This window comes from Ochlerotatus camptorhynchus, unplaced genomic scaffold (genome assembly GCF_037179485.1).
Source record: "Ochlerotatus camptorhynchus isolate MF236.1 unplaced genomic scaffold, CSIRO-AGI_Acam_v1.1 ptg000096l, whole genome shotgun sequence".
Taxonomy (NCBI): domain Eukaryota; kingdom Metazoa; phylum Arthropoda; class Insecta; order Diptera; family Culicidae; genus Ochlerotatus; species Ochlerotatus camptorhynchus.
In genome coordinates, this window is record NW_027040586.1 from 117,523 (window position 1) to 141,164 (window position 23,642).

Below are 23,642 nucleotides of genomic sequence, written 5' to 3' on the forward strand. Positions count from 1 at the left end.
AACCATTACAATGCGATGTAAGTTTCATATCTTCATTGTTTTCTTCTTTTTAAACTGGTTGCTAGAGAATAATGCCGACGACGTCGGTTGCTGCGCCGGGTCGGTTCTGGGTCATCATTCTTGCCTACTGCTTACTTGTTCTGCTAGATGCTCTTCAGTTGTGTCTGGTTTTTTTTAAATTATTAGGTTTTCTTTTATGTCGTTTAACATGATTCACTTCATCGATCAACTTATGTTAAATGCTATGATGCTGTGAGATTGGTTTTTGATTCTATGTTCAGTATGATTTCTTTTTTTTTTATTTCACGATCAACATAATTTAATTTGCTCTAACTAGATTTGATTTGATTCGCTTTTGCGTGTCACTTCACTCCTTTTTGACTTGCTTATATGTATGTGTTTGTGTGTACATTCGTGTATGTGTATCGTCACTTTAACTCTCTTTTCCTGTTCCATACAACGTTACTGTTCATTTCCTATTTCGATTCACTATGGGAATTTTAATTCGTTTGATTCTCTTGCGTACTATTTTAATCTACATAGTTTTTTTTTATCCTAACCGTACCCTCCCCGGTAGGACATCAAAGTAAACTGTGTGAGTGTGTGTATAAAAATCCTATTAAAAATTAATAATAAATTCAGTTATGTTTCAGCTTGCATTTTTTTCGGAATTGGGTGCTGCTGATGACCGACGGGTTTCGGTGTGAACCGGAGTTGGTTTTTGCTTGCTCTTGCTGTAGTATGTGCTTGACGGAATTTGCAATTCGTTTGGGTCTCGGTTGATTCAATTTTGATGTGTGTCATTCAGTTCAATTGTATCAGGTTGTTGAATTTGATTTCCTTTTGCTCAGATTGTTCTGAGGGGTTTGGTCGAGAATTTGAATTTTTGAATTCCACTGCGTTGTCCAGTAACCGGTAAGTGATGGGGATTGATAAAATGATCGAGAGGGAAGGATTAAATTCAAATTTTAATTTGCATGGAAATCGGCGAGGACACACTTCTTGCTATACAGAATTGAAAGTGACTTTTTGATGGCTTCCATCAATTTCTGTAAATGTTATAAATGATGCCATAAAGAAATTTAATTCTTAAAGAACTAAACCAACTTTAAATCATCTCCAAAGAAAGCAAACTTTTTTTCCTTCTGCTTAACACCTTGATCTATCTACCGGAACAAAACCGCTGAACTCGAAGGCATCAACCACCAAGCTGCAGAGTTTCCCCAACCACGTGCAAAACTTTCCAACCGTGATGATGTTTGTCATTTGCTACTTTGCTGAGTAAATTCTTCTTTGATAGAGACCAACCTTCCGAACACTCCCAGTTGTACTAAGTGTCGATGAAACCTACACATTGTGTATTAGATATCTACACCGCCCCGGGGTTGGAGCAAAAGGAAGCGCGTTGAAATGGGAAGTTCACCCCTTTCCTCGCACGCACTTTACCTTTCCAGTGTGGTGAAACTTTTTTTTTTTGAATGGGAGTTGTTGTTTGTATTTTTTTCAGGTTTTCATCCTCAATTCACATAAAGGATGTGGCATCGAAGCGAAAGCAGATGAAGAAGCGCCGCCGAAATTCCAAATAGCTTCGGTGCGTGCTAAATGGTGATTGTTCGGAAGAGGAAAAAGTGATATCAGGCGTTGAGTATTCGTAGGCGGAGTAAGGATTTGAAAGAGGAGGCAAGGGGGGTTGTTTCGAAGTTACAGTTTGTTTTCAAATATTCAATAGAGATTCATTGGAAATTTTTGTTGGCATTCTGAGGATTGCGCAATCCGAGAAGGACTCTTGGAGATTCAAATAATCCTAGTAGAACTCAAAAATGATCCAGTAGAACTTCATAATCGAAATTCCTGGTACAATATGACAATTTTGTTAGTACAGCTAAGGATTCTTCATGATACATATTATGAGAATTCACGCAGCTATTCGAATTTTTACAGTTAGTCGAAACAACGTACAAGATCTCGATGAGCCTGTCAAACTTCAAGAATTTATCTCCAGCATGATTTGGATCCTAAATATTCAACTCTAAAACGACGAGTTGACTGGTGACCGCCGATAATGACACCAGCAGATACACTCAAACTCGCATTGTAACAGGCGATCAGGATTATTTCGAACTCCGGTGGACAATACATACATACATTTATTTGTACAACATCACATTTAAGATGAGACATAATCAACAATAGTACGCCACAATACTCGGTTTGCGGCTGCCGCTTTCCATCCTCGGTCATGCCCAATGCTCGCTAGATCACGCCCTACTTTGTCCGCCTATCGTGCTCTCTGCGCTCCACGCATTCTTGTGCCAACCTGATCAGTAGTGAACACCAACTTTGCAGGGTTGTTGTCCGGCATTCTTGCAACATGCCCTGCCCACTGCATCTTTCCGGCTTTGGCCACCTTCTGGATGCTGGGTTCGCCGTAGAGTGCAGCGAGCTCGTGGTTCATTCTTCGCCGCCACTCACCGTTCTCCTGCACACCGCCGAAGATCGTCCTTAGCACACGTCGCTCGAAAACTCCGAGTGCTTGCAGGTCATAGTCCATGTCTCGTGTCCATAGAGGACCACCGGTCTTATTAGCGTTCTCTGCATGGTACATTTGGTGCGGGAGTGAATCATTTTTGACCGTAGTTTCTTCTGGAGCCCGTAGTAGGCACAACATCCACTGATGATGCGCCTTCGTATTTCACGACTCGCATTGTTGTCAGCCGTCAGTAAGGATCCAAGGTAAACGAATTCCTCCACTACCTCGAAAGTATGCCCGTCTATCATGACATTACTTCCTAGACGAATCCTGTCATGTTCGGTTCCGCCTACTAGCATGTACTTTGTTTTTGACGCACTCACCACCAGTCCGACCCTTGCTGCTTCGTGTTTCAGGCGGCTGTATAGTTCTGCCACCGTTTCAAATGTTCTTGCAATAATGTCCATGTCGTCCAAAAAGCACACAAATTGACCGGATTTCGTTAAAATCATACCCCGGCTGTTGAAGAGTAGGCATGAGGCATGAGAGTCCGTCACCTTGTCGTAGCCCCCGGTGAGATTCGAATAAACTGGATAGTTCACCCGAAACCCTTGCGTAGTTTTGCACACCGTCCATCGTTGCATTGATTAGCTTCCCAGGAAAGCCGTTCTCGTCCATGATTTTCCATAGCTCTGTTCGGTCGATACTGTCGTATGCCGCCTTAAAGTCGATGAACAAATGATGCGTTGGGACCTGGTATTCACGGCATTTCTAGAGGATTTGCCGTACGGTGAAGATCTGGTCCGTTGTCGATCAGCCGTCGATGAAGCCGCCTTGATAGCTTACTCGGTCATTTTAGGTGATAGACGACGGAAGATGATCTGGGATAGCACTTTGTAGGCGGCATTCAAAATGGTGATCGCTCTGAAGTTCTCACATTCAAAATGGTCATCTTTCTTGTGAATGGGGCAAATTACCCCCTCCTTTCACTCCTTCGGTAGCTGTTCTGTTTCCCAGATCCTGACTTTCATCCGGTTCAGGCAGGTGGCCAACTTTTCTGGGCCAATCTTGATGAGTTCGGCTGCGATACCATCCTTACCAGCTGCTTTGTTGTTTGTGAGCTGCTTAATGGCATCCTTAACTTCCCTCAGCGTGCGAGTTGGGTCAGTTCCGTCCTCTGCTGTACTGACCTAGTCGTTTCCTCCATTGCGCTGGTCTCCCGTGCCTACGTTCTCCTTGCCATTCAGGTGCGCATCGAAGTGCTGCTTCCACCTTTCAATCACCTCACGTCCGTCCGTCAAGAGGATCCCGTCCTTATCCTTGCACATTTCGGCTCGCGGCACGAAGCCGTTGCGGGATGCGTTGAGCTTCTGGTAGAACTTCAGTGTTTCTTAGGAACGGCACAGCAGTTCCATTTTCTCGCACTCCGCTTCTTCCAGGCGGCGTTTTTTCTCCCGAAAGATGTAGGTCTACTGTTTCCGCTTCTGTTTATACCGTTCCACGTTCTGTCGGGTTCCATGCTGCAGAATTACCGCCCGCGCTGCGTTCTTCTCCTCCAAAATCGCTCTGCACTCCGGAGGACGCTTCGGTCAAATAAAGTTCACCGCAGTACAACATTTCCAAGCGACTATGTATGGTTAATCGCAAGAATGGTGATGAAATGGAAACCGCCAAACTGGAACTAGACGAAACGGCGCGCAGCGGGCAAGGTGGATCGACTATGTGGTAGGTGAACTGTGTATTCTCCGCTGACCACCCGGCTGTTAACATACAACCATTGAAAATAAATAAAGGAAATAAATAAATACAACCATTGACCAACTGGAATTTAGAAAATTTCTGTGTACTGCAGCGACATCCATGTCTTAGTCTGTGCGGTTTGGTGAGATTCCAAGATGCTCCACGGAATCATAAAGAAATCGAGACAATGGGCAAGACTTTGTAAAGCCTGTAGATATTCAAGATTTGAAGTGGAGGCCCTTTGGATAGATTGCTCTAAAGCAATTTGCACCCCACTTGATGTGATGAGGTTACGGTTTCGTATAATATATCAGGAAACCGTAGAACACTTTGTTGACCATATAGAACATCACGATCGAAACAACAGGATAATTTGGAGAAAATGAAACACTGTGTCACTTAAACTTTAAGTCCTGCACGATAGAGCTCCACGAACAGAGCGTAAAATTATTGACTGCTTAGGCTGAGTGTAAAGCAAACCCCACACGTATCAATATATTGAAGCGAAGGGGAAGTATTGACAATAATATTGATGATGTGAATTCAGAAATATTGTCAATCTCGATGTATTGACGTCAATATAGCATGTATTGACAATACGATTATTGTTTATAAAAGCAACCGTGTAGGGTACACTTAAAGTGGACCCTACACGATTACTTTTATTGACAATAATCGTATTGTCAATACATTCTATATTGACGTCAATATATCGAGATTGACAATATTTCTGAATTCACATCATCAATATTATTGTCAATAATTCCCCTTCGCGTCAATATATTGATGCGTGTGGGGTTTGCTTAAAAGCACTGCACTATTCAATCCATTGCTGTGTCCAGACCGCGGTAAAGGACGAGGCAATGAAAGAGCCAACAAAAACATTCAGTCACTCACGAACAGGCGATTTGCCTTCGCTCACACTGCATGTAATTGAGGCATTTTTCCATAGAAAATGTACGCTCAGTCATTCAAAACAAGTATTGGGTACCATCACGGAAGAAAAAACGTGCTGACTGAGTGCTCGGCTGTCAGTGACTCGTTTACCTCGCAATCACGAGGCAGTGAATGATCAGGCACATGGCAGTTCATTTCATATTGCGCACTGTCCACAAAGCTTTACGGAAGGATATCCGGATAAGCTGACGTGATTGGTCAAGGCGACGGTGGATCGAGTGATGTGCGTTGTTCAAGTTTCAGGGACACTCTTGAGTCCTTTCAAATCTCTAATAGTTCTAACAGTTCCAACCCAGTGTGAAACCGAACTTTTTGTCATTACGAACCTGAACCTGAGGTAGGTTTTAAAAACAAACGATCAAACTGACGTTTGTCAGAAAACACGCAGAGCCGATCTTGATACCCGATCCAGGTTGGAACTGAATAATGAACAAAATCGGTGAGGTGATGTGCTTTCGTGCCTGCTGTTTAATATCGCCTCAGAAGGTGTGATCCGAAAAGCAGGAATACAAACCTCCCTCTCCCTTTTCCCATCCAAAAAAATTGTATATCTCCACTAACCTCGAGACAACCGCGAGTATCCGGTCCAGCTCCTTTAACTTTAAATATAAGACATCAATAATGTATAACGAAAATGATAACTCGGCTCTGTAAAGTTTATTCGATTAAGCCTGTACAAATAAAGTAATTTATAAAAAAAAAAACAGGAATAGAACCGAGTGGTACGATTATCAGAAAGTTCGTTTAGTTTCTTGGCTTCGCATGAGATGAAGAAGTATAAAGCTGGGTTTAGACAGGACAAGTCAATTGATCAAGCCAATTGAATTCAACTGAGTTGATCATTTGACTTGCCTAGTCTAAACCCAGCTTAAGAGAGATAATTATGTGTAATTTTGTTCGACTTGTATGTATGGAGATTTATTTTTTTATAGCTTTCTTAGTCTAGGGCAATCCAAACGGTTGAAATAGAGGTGGAAGACGAGTTCGTTTATCTGGGCTCACTGGTGACCGCCGGTAATGACACCACCAGAAAGAGACGCATTATGGCATTGAATCGTGCCTACTTTGGACTCCTAAGGACGCTCCAGTCAAATAAAAATCGCTGCACTGCGACTATCTACAAAACGCTGATTAGACCGATAGTCCTCTAAGGTCACGACAAATGGACTATGATCGTGGAGTATCAACGCATCCTTGGTGTTTTTTTTTAAATCTATGACAACAGTTCTAAAAGGTCAAATGGACAAAAGATCTAAAGACAAAAGGTCTAAAGACAAAAAGTCTAAAGACAAAAAGTCTAAAGCCAAAAGGTCTATAGCGAAAAGGTCTAGAGATAAATGTCGAACGACAAAAGGTCGAAAGACAAACTGTCGAACGATAAAATATCGAATAGACAAAAGGTTGAATTGAGCTAACAAGGAAGAAAGGTCGAAGTGACAGAAGACAGGGCTGGTAGCAGGTCACTTTTTAGTGACTTGGTCACTATTTTGAAGCCAGTCCCTTAAAAATCACTTTTTACACCAAAAAGTCACTAAAGTCACTATTTCCCTAAAAATAGCCACTTAAGTCACTTTTTCACTACTAAAATAGAGTGAAATTTAAAAATATCAACAAAATGTTAAAATTTATTACTTGGCACTTAGAAAGTCTACAGAAGTTTTAACAAAATATACACATCTGTTAAAAATTTAAAATTTTAACCAGGGTGGCCAGTGAACCGCAACACTTTAGAACACCAGGAAAACTATTGGGAAATGCCTAAAATTTCGATTAAAAATCGGGTAAAATATACCTCCTTTCCCAGAAAAAAAATTGTAAACCTTGGAAACTTTCCAAAGGTATTTGTCTGTGATAGATTTTCAAAAGACTTTCAAGGATGATTAAGAACTTAAAAAAAATCCAAAGTAAATTTTAAGAGAATTTAAAATTATTCTAGGGTTGACACAAAGATATATCAGAGAGGAATACCAGAATACTTCTCCGTCTAAATCTTAAGCCAGGTTTACCTATATAGATAAACTTGGCCTAACACATACGAGCGTCACTTTTGATTACTTACTGTTTAAATTGTTACAGACGCAAAATTCAGCTCCGAAACAATTTTGGGAATAATTCTAATATAATTGAGAGATGATTGGATGAGGATTCTAGGTCCAATTCAAATAAGAATTCAAAATTAGTTCTGAAATTTTGCTTAGGAGGCTCTGATGAAAATTTCATGAAAATCTCGTGAACTCCAAAGATGGTCTCTGCGGATAGTTCTTGAAGAATTCTGGGGTGATTTCTGACGATACTTCTATGTGAATTCTAAAGAGTTCGAAATAAATTCCGAGAAGAATTCCAATGAAATCGAATTTTGAGGGTTCAATCTCAAAGGAATTCTGAGAAGAGTTTCAAACTTGTGGATTTTCGTTTTGAGCATTCTGAGGAAATACTATGGGGGCTCTAAGGAGAATACGAATTGAGTTTCCAATTGAATGCAAGGGAGAAGTCCAAGATTATTCTAACCATAAATTTATGACATTTCTGAGGTTAATTGCATGGAAATTCTAAGGATGGATTTATTTAGGAGCCTTCAGGGAGTTCCTAGATGAATCAATAAAAAATCGAAAATAATCTACTTTAACTAATCATGTGTTATTACTTCATGCGTGAATTTATCGATTTACATAGTCGAAGATGCTTAATGTCAAATATCAGACTTATAGTGGGAATTTTATACGTTAGATTAGGAGATTCAACTACAAAGTTGATAGTTTCACTATAGTACGGCAGTATGGAAAAAAAGAAAGCGAGCAAAGTACAATTTTGAGGAAGGTACGAATCGGGTAATTGTTTACGTCAGATGGCGACATGAGCGTGAAACAATCGATATAACTGTTTCCGGACATCAGAGGTACATGAGCAAATCGGCGATCATCCCTTTTGCCAGTGGTGGCAAGCAGGAAACACCCCTCACCATCCCTCATTAACGGATGAGCTTGGTAAAGGATATGCTCTGCCCTATTCGTACCATCCTCAAAATTGTCCTTTGTTCACTTTCTACTTTCTATATACAAATTTCACACTGCCACGCTATAACCGAACTATAAACTCTTTACTTTCATCTTCTCATCCATCGTATACAATGTCCACTTTAATTTTTAATCATCTCCAACTACGAAAATAATCTATTTCTAAGAATTTTGTTGATTATTCAGCAAATAATTTCAAGAATGCAATATTTTGTTAGTAATAGCTTTTTTATTATTAGCCTTTAAGTTTAAGAGAAGGGGAATTATTCTAAAAAAGTTCGGGAGATCATTCTGAAGAAATTCTGTGAAAAGTTCATAGCAAATTATCAAATTAATTTACCTAGATATATCAAATATTTAAAAATTTCCAACGCAAAATCAAATTCAAGATCATAAAAAATAGGAATTACTGTTTGCAAGTGATCATGAACAACGTAAGCAAAAGTAAATTATTCAAATCTCTTCAAATGCTCTTCACAGGAGATCCCGTTGTGAGATTCGATTAAATTAGAGGAATTTATAAAATTTGATTTTAAATTCCATGGCATAAATAGTTTAAATTTAGTTTAAATTTTGAATTTCTATGTTACCATATAAATGGTTACTTATTTAGTATTTACAAGTCACTATTTGGTCACTATTTCCGTAATTTTAGTCACTAAAGTCACTACTATTACATCGCACTAGCACTACCAGCCCTGAGAAGGTCGAATGAAAAAATGACCGAATGGAAAAAGGTCGGATTGAACTTAGAGGGACAAACGGTCGAATGTACAAAAGGTCGAAAGACAAAAGTTTTAAGGAACAAAAAGTAGAATGGGACGAGTGGTCGAAGCAAAGTCGGGCAAAAGGTCGAATGGACAAAACGTTTAAGGGTCAAAAGGTCGAATTGAACTTACAAGGGCGAAACGTCGAAGGGACGTCCAATGGACAAAAGGTTGAATTAAACGTAGAAGGGCATGATCCATGCCTGATCCATGCCTTCGTACAAAAACCCAACCAACTGATATTATCCATTCGAAGGAGGTCCCCTTTGATACCGGATAGCTGTTTTTCTCATTTTCATCAAAAATGTTCAATTGATTTTAAGAATTATCAGCACTGGACAGAAGTACAAAAAAAAAATCAACATCAAAATTAAAAAAAAATCGATTAGAAAAAGAGCTTTAACTAAAATACAATGCAAATACTCCCAAAGAACTCCTAATGATTTAAAGAAGGAATGTATTATTGAGAAAGGCAGTTGTTGTATCTTAAATAGCCTGACACGCCAGTATCAATTTTATATCATAAGTATCCAAAGAACTGATCATGATTTAAAGGAAGAAACATATTTGAGAGTTGGTCATCCATTTTATCCTCCAACAATCGGACCAGCTCATCCATTTAGACCTTTTGTCTATTTCCATGTTTTTTTTTCCATTTGAACTTTTGTCCATTAGGTCTTTCATCCATTCAGGCTTTTTTTCCCATTCAACCTTTCGTCCCTTCGACCTGCTGTTCTTTCGACTTTTTCTCCTTCGACCTTTTCTCCTTTTACCTTTTCTCCTCCAACCATTTCTCCTTCGATTTTTTCTTCTTTGACCTTTTCTCCTTCGACCTATTCTCCTTTGACCTTTTCTTCTTTTACCTTTTCTCCTTCGACCTATTCTCCTCCGACCTTTTCTCCTTCGACCTTTTCTCCTTCGACCTTTTCTCCTTCGACCTTCTCTCCTTCGATCTTTTCTTATTCGACCATTTCTCCTTCGACTTTTTATCCTTCGACCTTTTCTCTTTCGACCATTTCTCCTTCGACTTTTTATCCTTCGACCGTTTCTCTTTCGACCATTTCTCCCCCAATCTTTTCTCCTTCAATCTTTTCTCCTTCGACCTTTTCTCCTTCGACCTTTTCTCCTTCGACCTTTTCTCCTTTGACCATTTCTCCTTCGACCTTTTCTCCTACGGCCTTGTTGTCCTCTGCTGTCCGAAGAAGTCGTCTCCACTCTACTCGATCCTTGGCCACACTTCGCCAGCCTCGTAGTCTGCAAAGGGTCCGCAGGTCACCTTCTACTTGGTCGATCCACCTTGCCCGATGCACGCCTCTTTTTCTTGTTCCTGTTTGGTCGCTTTCGAGAACCCTTTAAACTGAGTCGTCGTCCGGCATTCTTACGACGTGCCCAGCACACCGTAGTCGCCCAATTTATGCAATGTGGACGATGGATGGTTCTCCCAGCAGCTGGTGCAATTCGTAGTTCATTCGCCTCCTTCACGTTCCGTCATCCATCTGCACTTCACCGTAGATGGTACGCAAAACCTTCCGTTCTAAAACACCAAGGGCGCGTTGGTCCTCCACGAGCTGTAACCCCCTTCAAGATTCAAAGGGACTCGAGAGAGTCCCCGATACTCGAACAATGCACATCACTCGATCCATCGTCGCCTTGACCAATCGCGTTAGTTTATACGGAAATCCGTACTCGTGGATAATCTACCATAGCTGATCTCGATCGATTGTGTCGTATGCGGATTTGAAACCGATGAACAAATGATGTGTGAGCACGTTGTATTCGCGATAGCTATATCCCATGGAATGTTTTTAATATTATATAGATACAATTTGGACACCCACGACCACCTCCGATAGTTCAATTCACCTTGAAATATATAAAATAAGCCCCCCCCCCCCCTCCTAACTTCCTGGACTACGCCACTGAGCCGTATCCAAATGCCTTTAGCTTTTTCTCACGTTTCCAGGGGATGCGGTGTGGAAGGCTTAGGAGGAGATACGCTGCGTGCGGTTGCGAGCCAAACATGGGAAGCGAGCATAATTTAGGGAGGATTCATCGGGGTGAAATGCTTATTTGGCGCTCGAGTTTCAACTGTGTATGGGAGCCAAAAATGTCCCACTAAAAAAGGGTGTGTACGGTATCAGACTACCATTACCGCAGGTAACGGAGGTTGCTGGGTAGGAGATAGAAGAAAGGTGAAAGTTTTCCGAATTGATAGGATTTGTGTCTTCGATCGGATCGGTGCACGAATTTGCTGCTCTGGTACGTGATGTGGTTGATGGAATCGTTTCGATGTTTTCGGTTTTGCATACGTTCGGATTGTACCAATTATCACCGAGGGTGATTTAATGTGTGATATCTAAAGGCAAACCCTCAACCAACTCAGATCCACCTGTTCCACCCATTTTTATGTCACACGAAACGAATACCACCACGTTGCTCTCAAACGAGCTATCAGCACACGTCTTGTCTTGTTTGAATGAGGCACATACACACGCCCATCCTCGTACTCTTTCTCGCTCTCGACTTTCGCACCCACGCTACGTCAAATATTAGATTATTTCCTTAACTAAATTTTCCCTTTAATTAATATTAATATATACACGGTTTTCAATTATGTTTTTCCATTACATATTATTTTTCCTTACTGTCTCACACTGTTTGTTCTTCATTAACCTACCACGTTGCTCTGCCGCTGCTCCTTTCCCGCTGTTGGCGCATCGCGTCGTCGTTCGAACACGGGCTGTCAGTTGTGTGATCTATCGTTCTTTTTCGCTTAGAGTTTTGCGGAGTGTGTCTGAGTGTTAGTTACCCAAATGGGTGTTGTTGAAACATCCCGCACTTTCGAGCTTTCTTTACGGTTTTCGCGGGGATATCTTTTTTTTTTGTTTTTGCGAGGGATCTGAGTCAAAGACAGGGAATGGGTGTTGGGTGTTTGATATGAGTTTCAACGGGGAAAGACGGCTGGTGGTGGGAAGCAGGCACTCACTTCCTGCTTTGGCTGTCGTAATTATTCCACAAGACTTGGGCGTGATGGCGTATAGCTATCACGCTTTGCACATTATCACATAGAACATCAACATCATCATCATCATCATCATCATCATCTTTGCTAGTATCAACATCCCAGTCAGCGTATCTTCCTCATTATATTCGTTTGCTGTCTGTGTCACGATAAGTAATTAAAAGTCTTGGAAATTATTTTACGTCCGTGTACACATGCTCTGGGTGGTTTGTATGGAGTTTCTCTCAAATCTAATTTAGTATTTTATCTTGTATTACTCTCGCAAAAGCTTGGAATTTCATCAAATCCAGAAACGCTACCTCTCTGTAACTGTAACTGAAATCTAATTCATTTGGATCAAAGCTTAACACGAATTAACCCTTAGTTGTTTGATCCAAATCTGTTTTTATTAGATTTTCCCACTGAAGATGTCAATATGTTCTCTTCCCTCATAACATCACTCGTCACAAACTCTTCTCATATTGTGTTTCGTGGTATGAACTTTAATTGGTATTGCACCAAAGGAATGTGACTATGATTGTCGCAATCCAGCGTATTGTTGTTTGATGTCACTGCACCACACTGAGATGATAAGTTCTGGCAGTACAAACACAATGAATCAAACAAATCTGGCCTCAGATATACCAGCAATCTTGTTCATGCCTTTCATGTGGGAGAGAGTTAAATCCAGAGCAGTGCTCAGATTTGGCATTGTCATTGAAAGATTTCACGGTTTAATGACACACATATTTTTGACGTTGTCACTAGAAGAACTGGCTCTCACAGAAACCTTCTTCAACATTCTGATTACAAAAAGTGTAATTTCATAAATTTCTTTTTAAAATTGTGGCCATCCAGGCAGTTAGAAACGTAGATGATTGTTCACTTTATTTGGACTTATTTCCCTTAATTAATTTCATTCAGCCACAAATTTAACTAAAGGCTCACTAAAAGTAAATTGGTACACCCCTCGAGCGTCGCTAGCACGCCCTTAGTGTTGGGAATCGAAAATCTTTGACAGTGGTTTGTTTACACTTCTATAGAGAGCAAATGGTGCAAGTTTGATCAAAGTAGTCGATCGCGTTTAGAAATAACGTCAAATGGAACTAACGTCAAATGGAACGAACAATGCCTGAAAAAGCGTGTATTGCCCTTCATCGGCAAGCATAGGGGCTAAGTCATCTTTTGGCCCGATTAGGCCAGCTGCCACTACTCCAAGGTGGTTCTGGAGTGGTATGCCGCCAACAAGATCGATTTTGTCCCCAAGCTAATGAATCATCCGAATTGACCGGAATTTCTGCCAATCGAAAAATATTGGGTAATTTAAAAGCAGTGACTTCGATGAAGCGGCGGGGCAATCAAGGACATCCATAAAATACGGGCAAAATTGAAGAAATGCGCCGATTCCGTGTCTGTTTTCACTGTGCGAGCGCTGATGAGCTTCATGATGAGGAAGGTTCGAGAATTCGTTCAAACTGAAGAAATGTAACCATCTAATGCTGTAACTTGGAAGGTTTAATAAAAGTACTGTAAAGCAACCATTAATGGACTTTTAAACTTATTGAATCACGAATTACAGGGCTTTTTGTGCGTACCAATTTATTTTTAGTCAGCCTTTAAATAACATAAACATCACATCTTCGTCACTGAGTACTTTGTCGCTGACAATTGACATGGTTTCCCTTGAAGGTCAATTTTAGCACCAGCGAGTGATGAAACCTGTTTTGTCAATATTGCCGTTTATAGCGAACCCCACAAGTATCAATCTATTGATGCAAAGGGGAATTATTGACAATAATATTGACGCGTTCTCTAGTCGGCCGGATCTATTTGCTTTTTGCTAAAGGAAGTTAAAGTTCTCAGTCCTAAATATTACCCGCAAATGTTCTACTTTGTTCGATTCTTATTCCTCTTCGATCCTTGTTTGGACTCTACCCGACGTAGTCCTGCTTGGGAGCAGGACATTTCACCGAAGATCATTTCGCCGAATGATTCATTTTGCCCAAGAGCAAGCCATTTTCTACGATTTTGAGCTTTTCTCAAAGCTCAGTAAATTTTGAAATCAGTCTCAAAGAAAGATTAAGAAGGTTCGATTTTTTTAATGCTTCCTTCTTTCAAACATGATCAGTTCTTTAGAGTTGTACTGACTTCGGATACTTTTAAATAATCAATGTTTTGCATTTGTAGGAATGATTCCTTCTTTAAAACCTGACCAGTTCTTGCAAGTTGTGCTGATTTCAAAATTTTTTAAATTTTCATCATTTTTAGGAATGCTTCCTTCTTTTAAACATCAGCAGTTCTTTCGATTTGTCCTGATTTCGGATTTTTTTTTGTGAAAATGACCCATTCGCCGAAATGTCCATCGGAAAAATGACCCATTCTGCGAAATGTCCTTCGGCAAATAACACAGCCCCGTCCTCCTTGGATATCTATTTGGAAAAATGTTCTTTGATTATTCGAATTCTTATAGTAATTTAGTTGGAAGTTGGAAACGCAAAAGAATAGGGCAATCTCCCCTTCCGGTGAAACTTATTTGAGCAATCAATTTGATACACTCACGGATGATGAGAATGATCCATCATCCAGTCGAAATTACATTAAACTTTCACGGTTTAATGCCAAGAAGGAAACACGTGTAGTCCACATACACATTAGTGCCACGTAGGAAGAGATTTCTGAACTAAAGAACTTCCCGAAGACGGAAACATCTTGTATAGTCAAGATCTCGAGATATATTTTAAAGGCAGTAAACCGACTTGTACTTTACCACCGCATAAAGAGAAAATTCTGAACTACTGTTCTCTAACCAATCGGCCATGACCCGCTGTACAACTTTGCTGAAGACAGTAACCTTTTATAAGGCCAGATTATTTCGAGCCGGATTATGTTTAGCACTTAACTTCGGTTTCCAGAGCTGAATCTCCCGAGGTTCAGTGGCCGATTTCATGATTCTTTTAATCAGCTGTAGATTCCCGTAGCGACATCGGTGCCGTCGAGAAGATGCATTACCTCAAGGGTCTCGTTCAAGCACGCATCCTCGACCCGATAAAAGTCAGCGAGCAGGGCTACACGGACGCTTGGCGGAAACTCAAGCTACGCTTCGAGAATAAGCGGCAGCTTATCAAGTTCACCTAAAGACGCTGTTCAACACTCCAGCGATGCATGAGGAATCAGCCGAGGAACCTCTTGCTTTGGTCGATCGCATCGAGCAGCAGATCTCTGTTTTGAAAAGTTTGTATGAACCAGCCGACCGATGGAGCTCGATACTGGTTTATCTGCTTTCAATCCACCTCAATCCTTGTACGCTTCGGGAATGGGAGATCCACTGTGAACGACTCGACACCGACAACATCTGGTAGAAAAAGCGTCGACTTAAAGCGCCACTGCCGATGAGTCTAATTTCATGGTTAAGATGGTCAACTTCCTTCAGAACTATGTTCGAGTGTTGTTCGCAGTGTCCCCAGCTACATCCACTCCTTCTCGCAGCAAGCCCAAGTATCTTTCAAAGTCAGCCACCTTTCCCGTTACCACGCAGAAGAACTTATCCAGCTCATCACCAGGAAATTCCAGCTCCACTGTCCGGAGTTCCAGGAACTAGACGCCGTTCAACAGGCCAATCTGGTAAGGTAGACAACATTTGCATGAACTGTTTGCGTTCCTCTTACAACTTTGCTCCAGAAAACACCAGTGTATCAAGGTATCTGTCAGTTTAGCAATCCCTGTACAATCGACGAGCGGTCAACCGTTTCTGGCAGTTGAAAGAAGTTCAACAGGCAAAAGGCTGGTCTCCGTCCGAATGTTTCTGCCAAGAACATTTCTTCACGAATATCACTAGAAACTCCGATGGCCGCATCGTTATCCAACGATCCAAAGCGCAAAGAGATCTTGCTGCATCTGGACGGCAGCTGGTAGAACGCTACGCGACGTTTCTACACTTTGGAAAGAGCCCGAGATCAAGAGAAGAAGGCAATGTATCAAAAGTTCATCTGGCAATACTTGGCATTAGAACACATGCGGGAAATCAGTCCCGATGCGCGAAATTTAAACCATCGCTACTATCTTCCACACCATGCAGTGATCAAGATGGACAGCACAACGACCAAGCTTCGAACAGTCTTCGACGCCTCGTGTCAATCGATATCTGGCCTTTCGTTGAACGATGTTCTGCTTGCTGGTTCCACCATTCAAGATACCCTGGTCACGATCGTTATTCGCTTGCGAATCTTCAAATTCGTCAATTCTGCGGATATTGAGAATTTGTACCGGCAGATGCTTGTGTTACTACATGACCTACCGCTCACGAGCATTGTATGCTTGCTGATGACGAAGAACAGCAATTCCCACTTGCAACCATAGTTCTTCGTCGTGACTTCTACGTCGATAATCTGCTGACTGGCTCCAACGACGCTGTATCTCTCGCCGTTACCAGCAGTACGGTTTCTACAAGACTTCCACTTCGGCAATGGTCTCCGGTCTTGATGTCATTCCACTGGTGCTTTGGGAGTCAGAAACTTTACTCGACTTGGACCACGAAGCCTCTGTTACGACGTTGGGCTTACGATGGAAGCCTGCTACAGATCGCCTTTCCTTCAAGCAGCCGAATTGGAAAGAGTTCTCCATGCTGACCAAACGGGCAATCCTGTCACAAATCAGCAGTTTGTTTGACCCGCTAGGTCGCATTGGAGCGACCATTTCGAAGGCGCAGATATTGCTCTAAGGATTATGAAACTCAAACTCGACTGGGACGCGGCTGTCCCACCAGTAGTTGTAGGCAACTGGCAGGAATTCCAGCAAAAGCTCTCTGTTCTTACTCAACTACGCGTTCCTCAACGCGTTCCCAGTCCTAGATTACGCACGATTGGAAGTTCACGGAATCAGCGATGCATCAGAAGCTGCATACGGTGCCTGTCTGTACCTCCGTTTGATTACCTCTGCTGGGTCCTGCACAGCTCACCTTCTGATGTCATAATCAAAGGTCGCTCCTATACATACCAAAAGCATCCTTCGACTTGAGTTGTGTGCTACTCAGCTCCTGTCCAAACTTCTGGTTCAAGCCATGGACAGCTTCGATAATTCCGCCACGATCTATTTGTGGACTGATTCCACCATCGCCTTAAATTGGCTCTTCACAATACCGTCTACGTGGAAGACGTTTGTGGCCAATCATGTGGTAGAGATTCAGGAGCTCGCCACTCATGCTGTTTGGAAAAACGTCCCGTCCAAAGACAATCCAGCGGACTTCATCTCTCGGGGCATGAATCTCAACGAACTCGAAAAGAATTCACTGTGGTGGCACGGACCATGGCCTGCTACTCTCCAACAAAATCGTTTCCGTCGGAGGAATTTGAAGCTCGCAAGATCGTCGTAGCTCCAGCCGTCAAAGATGAAATGACCAGTCTTTCGCTGCTCCAGCCTTCGTCCACTGCTTCGAATTAGCTCTCTCATACGACGGCTTACCAAGAATTGTCGTCGCCTCAAGAATTTCTTCATGTGGGCCGCTCACCGGAACCAAAATCGATCAATTTGAGAAGAAAATCCGTCAACTATCCACACTATTCAAGTAGACCGTAAGTCCAAGCTCCGCTACCTTCATCCGCAGCTCGTGGACGGCATTGTTCGAATCGGTGGCCGGCACAACGCACAGATCCCTATCGAAGAGAAGTATCCGATTGTCCTCCCGGCCAAGCACCGACTGACCGAAATGATTGCGCCGAAAGAGCACCAAACTTCGTTGGGGCGAAGAAAGATCTAGAAGAGTTACGGAAACTTTTCATGTCCCAGCAGCACAATGAGTCGGTAGCGCTACCAGACGATCCTTCCGACGAGTTCGCTCTCTCTCTCTCTCCAGGACACTTCCTGATCGGCAAACCACTGAACGCAATGTCCGATCCTAACAAGCAAGGCATTCCCGAATCCTGCTTGTCCCGATGGAGACGAGTACAGCAGCTTATCCAACATTTCTGGCCCCGTTGGCACAAGGAGTGTCTGGCTACACTGCAAAACCGCTGCCGCTGGAATCAAGCTCTCGATAACCTCCGCCATAGAAATGGCTTCTTGGGCAGGTGATCAGCATCCACGCCGGTACCGACGGACGAGTGCGGGTCGTCACAGTAAAAATCAGTCAGGAACAACCAAGTGTGCCATTTCGAAGGTGTGCCTTCTCTCAGTCGCGATTGATCCTGCCACCGCAGCGTCGAATGTGGTTCAAACCATCGGTAATCCTGCTACATCGTCGTTGGAAGAAGGCCCTCGCTCGAGGAACAGATCCCCCGGACCAGTTTCTGGCCCTTGCTCAGGGAAAAGAGCCATCGGACGAGTTCTCGGCCCCTACCCGGGGAAGTGAGTCACCAGATGATTGGTGCATGTTTGGGGGAATCGAGCGGTTCCTGATACAACTGTAAAGAGTCAAACTCGCCATGTGGGTTCATTTCTTCCAACAATTCGCATACAAATGTCCGTACTTTACAGTACAGAGTGAGACAGCAATGATTTCCCGGCAATTGACTGCACTGACTGAGGACCCGAACGATTTGGCTGTGCTTCCTTATTGGCACTACAATGATCGCTCTCCCCGAAGTCGACGATAGCAACATTGACACCAGTCGCCTGGACAACTACCGGCGTCTCCAGCAAAGAGTCCAGCAATTTTGGTACCAGTGGAAGACCGAATACTTGCAGGAGCTGCAGAAGGAAAACCGACACATCGCACCGAACACTGCAATCCAGCCCGGAATATTGGTCGTCGTCGTCGATGAGTTTCTCGCTCCCGTGAAGTGGCCACTAGCAAGAACCGGAAACAGCATCCTGTCATTGTGTTTCTTGTTATCGAGTCAAGATGAACATTACTCCTGTCAAACATGCCTTGGCTATCGCTTGTTTCGTGCGTCAAGATCATCGATTCATTTCATTTGAAGCAAAGACTTGTTTCAATTGACGCAATGAATGACTCGAAAACTGCTTCCTTCGTTTTGTTTTTCACTTTCACTTCAATTCGGGTTCATTAGACTTGTAACGCATCGCGTCGTCAAGCATCAAAATATAGTATCCGCACAATATCGATTGCCGATAGTGATGGCATCCGGACTATATATAGTAATAATATAGGGGAACTGGCTCTAATGTTGGCCTATGGATCTAAGATTGGGCGCATCGCTAAAAATCTGCTATTTATCAATTGTATCTAGATGAACGACGGGACGGTACTAATGGATATTTTTGGTTGCTATTGAAAATTTAGTCGATTGCTGAATTTATGTATGGGCCCAAATTAGGGACAATTAGGCTGACATTACATACATTTCCCCTATTATTTTATGTTAAACGAAAATTAAATTAATGAGGCCATTCTGGAGTCCAAGATGGCGGCCATCGTGGTCAGAAAAAGTCTCAAATTCCCTACAATATGGAAGTTGGTGATTCTAACCCAACATTTTCTAACAACATTTTCGGAACGGGGACGACTCGAAGGTGCCGAAGATCGATATCCGACGCCATTTTGGAATCCAAAATGGCGGCCATCGTGTTTCAGAAAAAGTGTCAAATACCCTACAATACGATATTTTCGGAACGAGGATGGCGCGAAGATGCTGAAAATCAATACTCGACTCCATTTTGGAATTCAAAATTGTGAAACAAAGTAGCCGAGGATATGCCGAAGCCAGGTCCGTTTGTTTGAAGATTGCCGTGGCAATGGATAAACAACCTAGGTAAATAACAAAAGGATACCATGGCAGCAAGTATATAACCAAGGACTCCATGGTAACCAATAAACAACTAGGAGGGTATAAATAGTGAATTTTCACCTAGTTCTAATTAGTTCTAATCCAACCATCAAGCTGTGTTTACAGTAATAAACTTCGTTTAAATCAATCCTGTCTTTCTCTGCTACGAGCAATACCTACAAGAGGTTATGGGCACCCCGAAGGAAGCTGCGCATGGAATTCCCCAGTATTCCGGTGGACCGGGATTCGAGAATTGGAGTTTTCGCGTCAAGATGTTTTTGGATGCAGCTGGTGTGCTGCGGTCATTGACGGAAAACGTACCAACAGTGGAAGCAGTCAAAGCGAAGTTTGAAGAAGATGATCGGAAAACGAAGAGCTACATCGTAGGATTCTTGGCAGATGATGTTCTGGAAGTAGTCTGGGACAAAAGCAGCGCGAAAGAGATGTGGTCAAGCTTGCGTGAAGTTTTTGCCAAGAAGTCTGTGGCCAGTCAAACGCTCCTACGAAAGCAGCTTGGACGCCTACGGATGAAGGAGGGAGCTTCGATGCGGTCTCACCTTTTGGCGTTCGATGATCTCGTGAGGCAACTCAAAATGGCTGGTGCGAACCTGGAGGATGGAGATCTCGTGTCTCAGCTATTCCTTAGCTTGTCGGACTCATACGATCCCCTCGTCACAGCGCTGGAAAACATCAAGGAAGAAGACTTGAACTTGGATTTGGTGAAGCAACGGCTCCTTGCGGAAGAACAAAAACGTGCTGATCGGATGGGCGAAACTGTTGAGGACAGACCAGCGGTTTTCGCAGCACACTACCAGGACAGACGTGGTGGCAAATTCAAGGTTAAATGCCACAACTGTGGCAAACCAGGCCACATGAAGAAGGACTGCCCCAACCCAAAGAAGGAAGTGCATGCTGCAATTGGAAAGAAAGCAATTAGCTTTATGGTGAGCCGCGACGAATCAACAAAATCAAACGGTAACACAATTAATTTCAAATTGGACTCTGGGGCGAGTGATCATTTGGTCAATGTAAAAACGTTTTTCGACTCGACTGAAAGACTCCCGACCCCGGTGGTGATCAATGTGGCGAAGGATGGTGAAAACCTAGTAGCAAAGGACGAAGGCGAAATCAATGGCTACAGTAACCACGGCGTGTTTCTGAAAGTGAGGAATGTTCTCTACGTGCCGGATCTCCGCGAAAACCTGTTGTCAGTTAAGAAACTTGCGGCCGTCGGTGTCGAAGTGCTGTTTCTCAAGAATAAAGCTGTACTGAAAAAGGATGGCGATGTTATCGCTACTGCACCAATGAAGGGGAACTTATACGAGCTCGATATTAAGGTGAGTGATCCAGTTGCTAACGTTTGCCAGGTGGATCGCAACGAACTTTGGCATCGTCGCTTAGGACATCTTGGCCAAGGTGGAATGGCCAAAATCGCTCAAAAGGAGCTGACCACTGGTGTGGATTTCAAGCCTGGACTAAATCGGTTCTGCGATGCCTGTGCTCAAGGCAAACAGTGTCGAGACCCGTTCGATGGAACACGAACCCGAGCAAAGTGACCCCTCGAGCGGATTCACTCGGACGTATGCGGTCAAATCGACAAAACGCACTTTGCTATGATTTACCTCATGAAACGGAAGTCAGAGGTCTTCGAAAAATTCCAGGAGTATGAAGCACTGGTAACCGCTCATTTCGGCACGCGGATTCCGAAACTGACCGTGGATCAAGGTCGGGAATATGGATCAACGGCACAGAAAGCCTGCTACAAGAAGAAAGGTATTCAGGTTAAGGCAACTGTCGCTTACACGCCTCAACAAAATGGTGTGGCTGAGCGTTTCAACAGAACGCTTGTGGAAAAAGTGAGGACCATGTTGCTTGATTCGTCAATGCCGAAGCAGATGTGGAATGAAGCAGCTCTTACAGCGGTGTATTTGATCAACCGCAGTCCATCCGCAGCGTTGCTGGAAGGAGTAACATCGGCTGAATATTGGATGGGATCCAAGCCGGACATGTCGAAGCTTCGTGTTTTTGGATGCAAGGCGTATGCATGGATCCCTACGCAACTCCGAAAAAAGTTGGATGCTAAAAGTCATAGTCCTCATGATCGGCTATGCAACCAATGGATACCGCCTATGGAATAGAAAAAGCAGGAAGGTAGTGATTGCTTGTGACGTTCGTTTCGACGAGACCTGTTTCCCGTACGCTTCTGAGCCTAGAAAAGAGAAGAAGCCGTTAGTCGTTTTACCTTCGTACGAGCAAGAGGGGGAAGCAGCTGAGCCCGAAGACGAACCTGCCGATGAAGAATCAGATTTGGACAACGATGGACAACATCTCCAAGATCCAGAGGACAACATATCAGATGAAGCAACAGTCGCTGCGCTCCCTTCGCAAATAAATAGTGACGAAACTCATGCAGAATCGTCAAGGCGTAGCGAACGGGAGCGCAAGTTTCCGGGTAAGTTGCTCGATTATATTACTGGTTTCCAACCAACCCCTGCTGCGTTTTCCTTCACATTAGATGTTCCTGAAACCTACAAGCATGTGCTAGTTCGGGAAGACCGAGACGAGTGGCTGCAAGCCATTCAAGACGAGTTGCAGTCAATGGAGAAAAATCAGGTGTGGAAGATGGTACCATGCCCCGCTAACGTGAAGCCATTAAAAACCAAGTGGGTTTTCCGGATTAAGGAGGACGAGGCCGGACGGATAGTACGGTACAAGGCCCGACTTGTCGCGAAGGGTTTTCTGCAGAAACCTGGACTGGACTACGAAGAGACGTACGCTCCAGTGGCCAAGCTTGCGACGATTAGAATCATCCTTGCGGTTGGTGTTCACGAGGGCTTCTTCTTTCACCAGATGGATGTAAAGACGGCCTTTCTTCACGGCGAGCTAAAGGAATCAATTTTCATTTGTCCTCCAGACGGTACGAAGTCAGCACCAGGGATGGCGTGCAAGCTGCAAAAGTCGCTTTACGGACTTAAGCAGTCACCACGGTGTTGGAATCAGAAGTTCACTAGCCAGATCGAGAAACTGGGTTTCGTACAATCGAAGAGAGACTACTGCTTGTACGTCAGGTACGAGGAGAATGATGAGCTTTATATCATCCTGTACGTCGATGATCTTCTGATTGCGGGAAGAAATTTGGACACCATCATCAAGCTGTGTTTCGTTTAAATCAATCCTGTCTTGAACGGGAACAACGCGTACATATCAAAAATCGATATCCGACACTATGTTGGAATCCAATATGATGGCCATCAGGATTCAGAAAGTGTCAAATACCCTACAATATGGGTATTTTTGGAACGGGGACAACGTGGAGATACCGAAAATCGATATCCGATGCCATTGTGGAATCCAATATGGCGGCCATTAAGTTTCATAATAAGTGTCAAATACTCTAATATTAGGGTATTTTTCGGATCACCTATCCGATTCCAACGACGCGTAGATGCTGAAAATCGATATTCGATGCCATTTGCAGGCCATTTGACACTTATTCTGAAATCGGAAGCCACCATCTTGAATTAAAAAATGGCGTCGGACATCGATTTCTGGCTTCTAGACGGTGTCACCACGATTAAAAAAAAAAACTCACATTGATCGGTATTTGTCAGTATTTCACAGTTTTTCTGAACCAAAGCCGCCATCTTGGATTTAAAGACGGCGTGACATCAATTTTCGGCATCTACGTCTCATCCCCATTCTGAAAATAACCATATTTTAGGGTATTTTACACTTTTCCGCAAATTGGAAGTCACCGTCTTGGATTTCAATATAGCGCCGGATATCGATTTCCGGCCTCTATGCGCCATCCCGATTCCAAAAATACCTATATTGATGGGTATTTGACAATATTTCTCATTTGTTCTGAAATCGGAAGCCACCACTTGGATTTCTAAATGGCGTCGCATATCAATTTTCGATCTGTAGACTTCATACTGATAACAATAATATCAATATTGATGTCTATTTGAC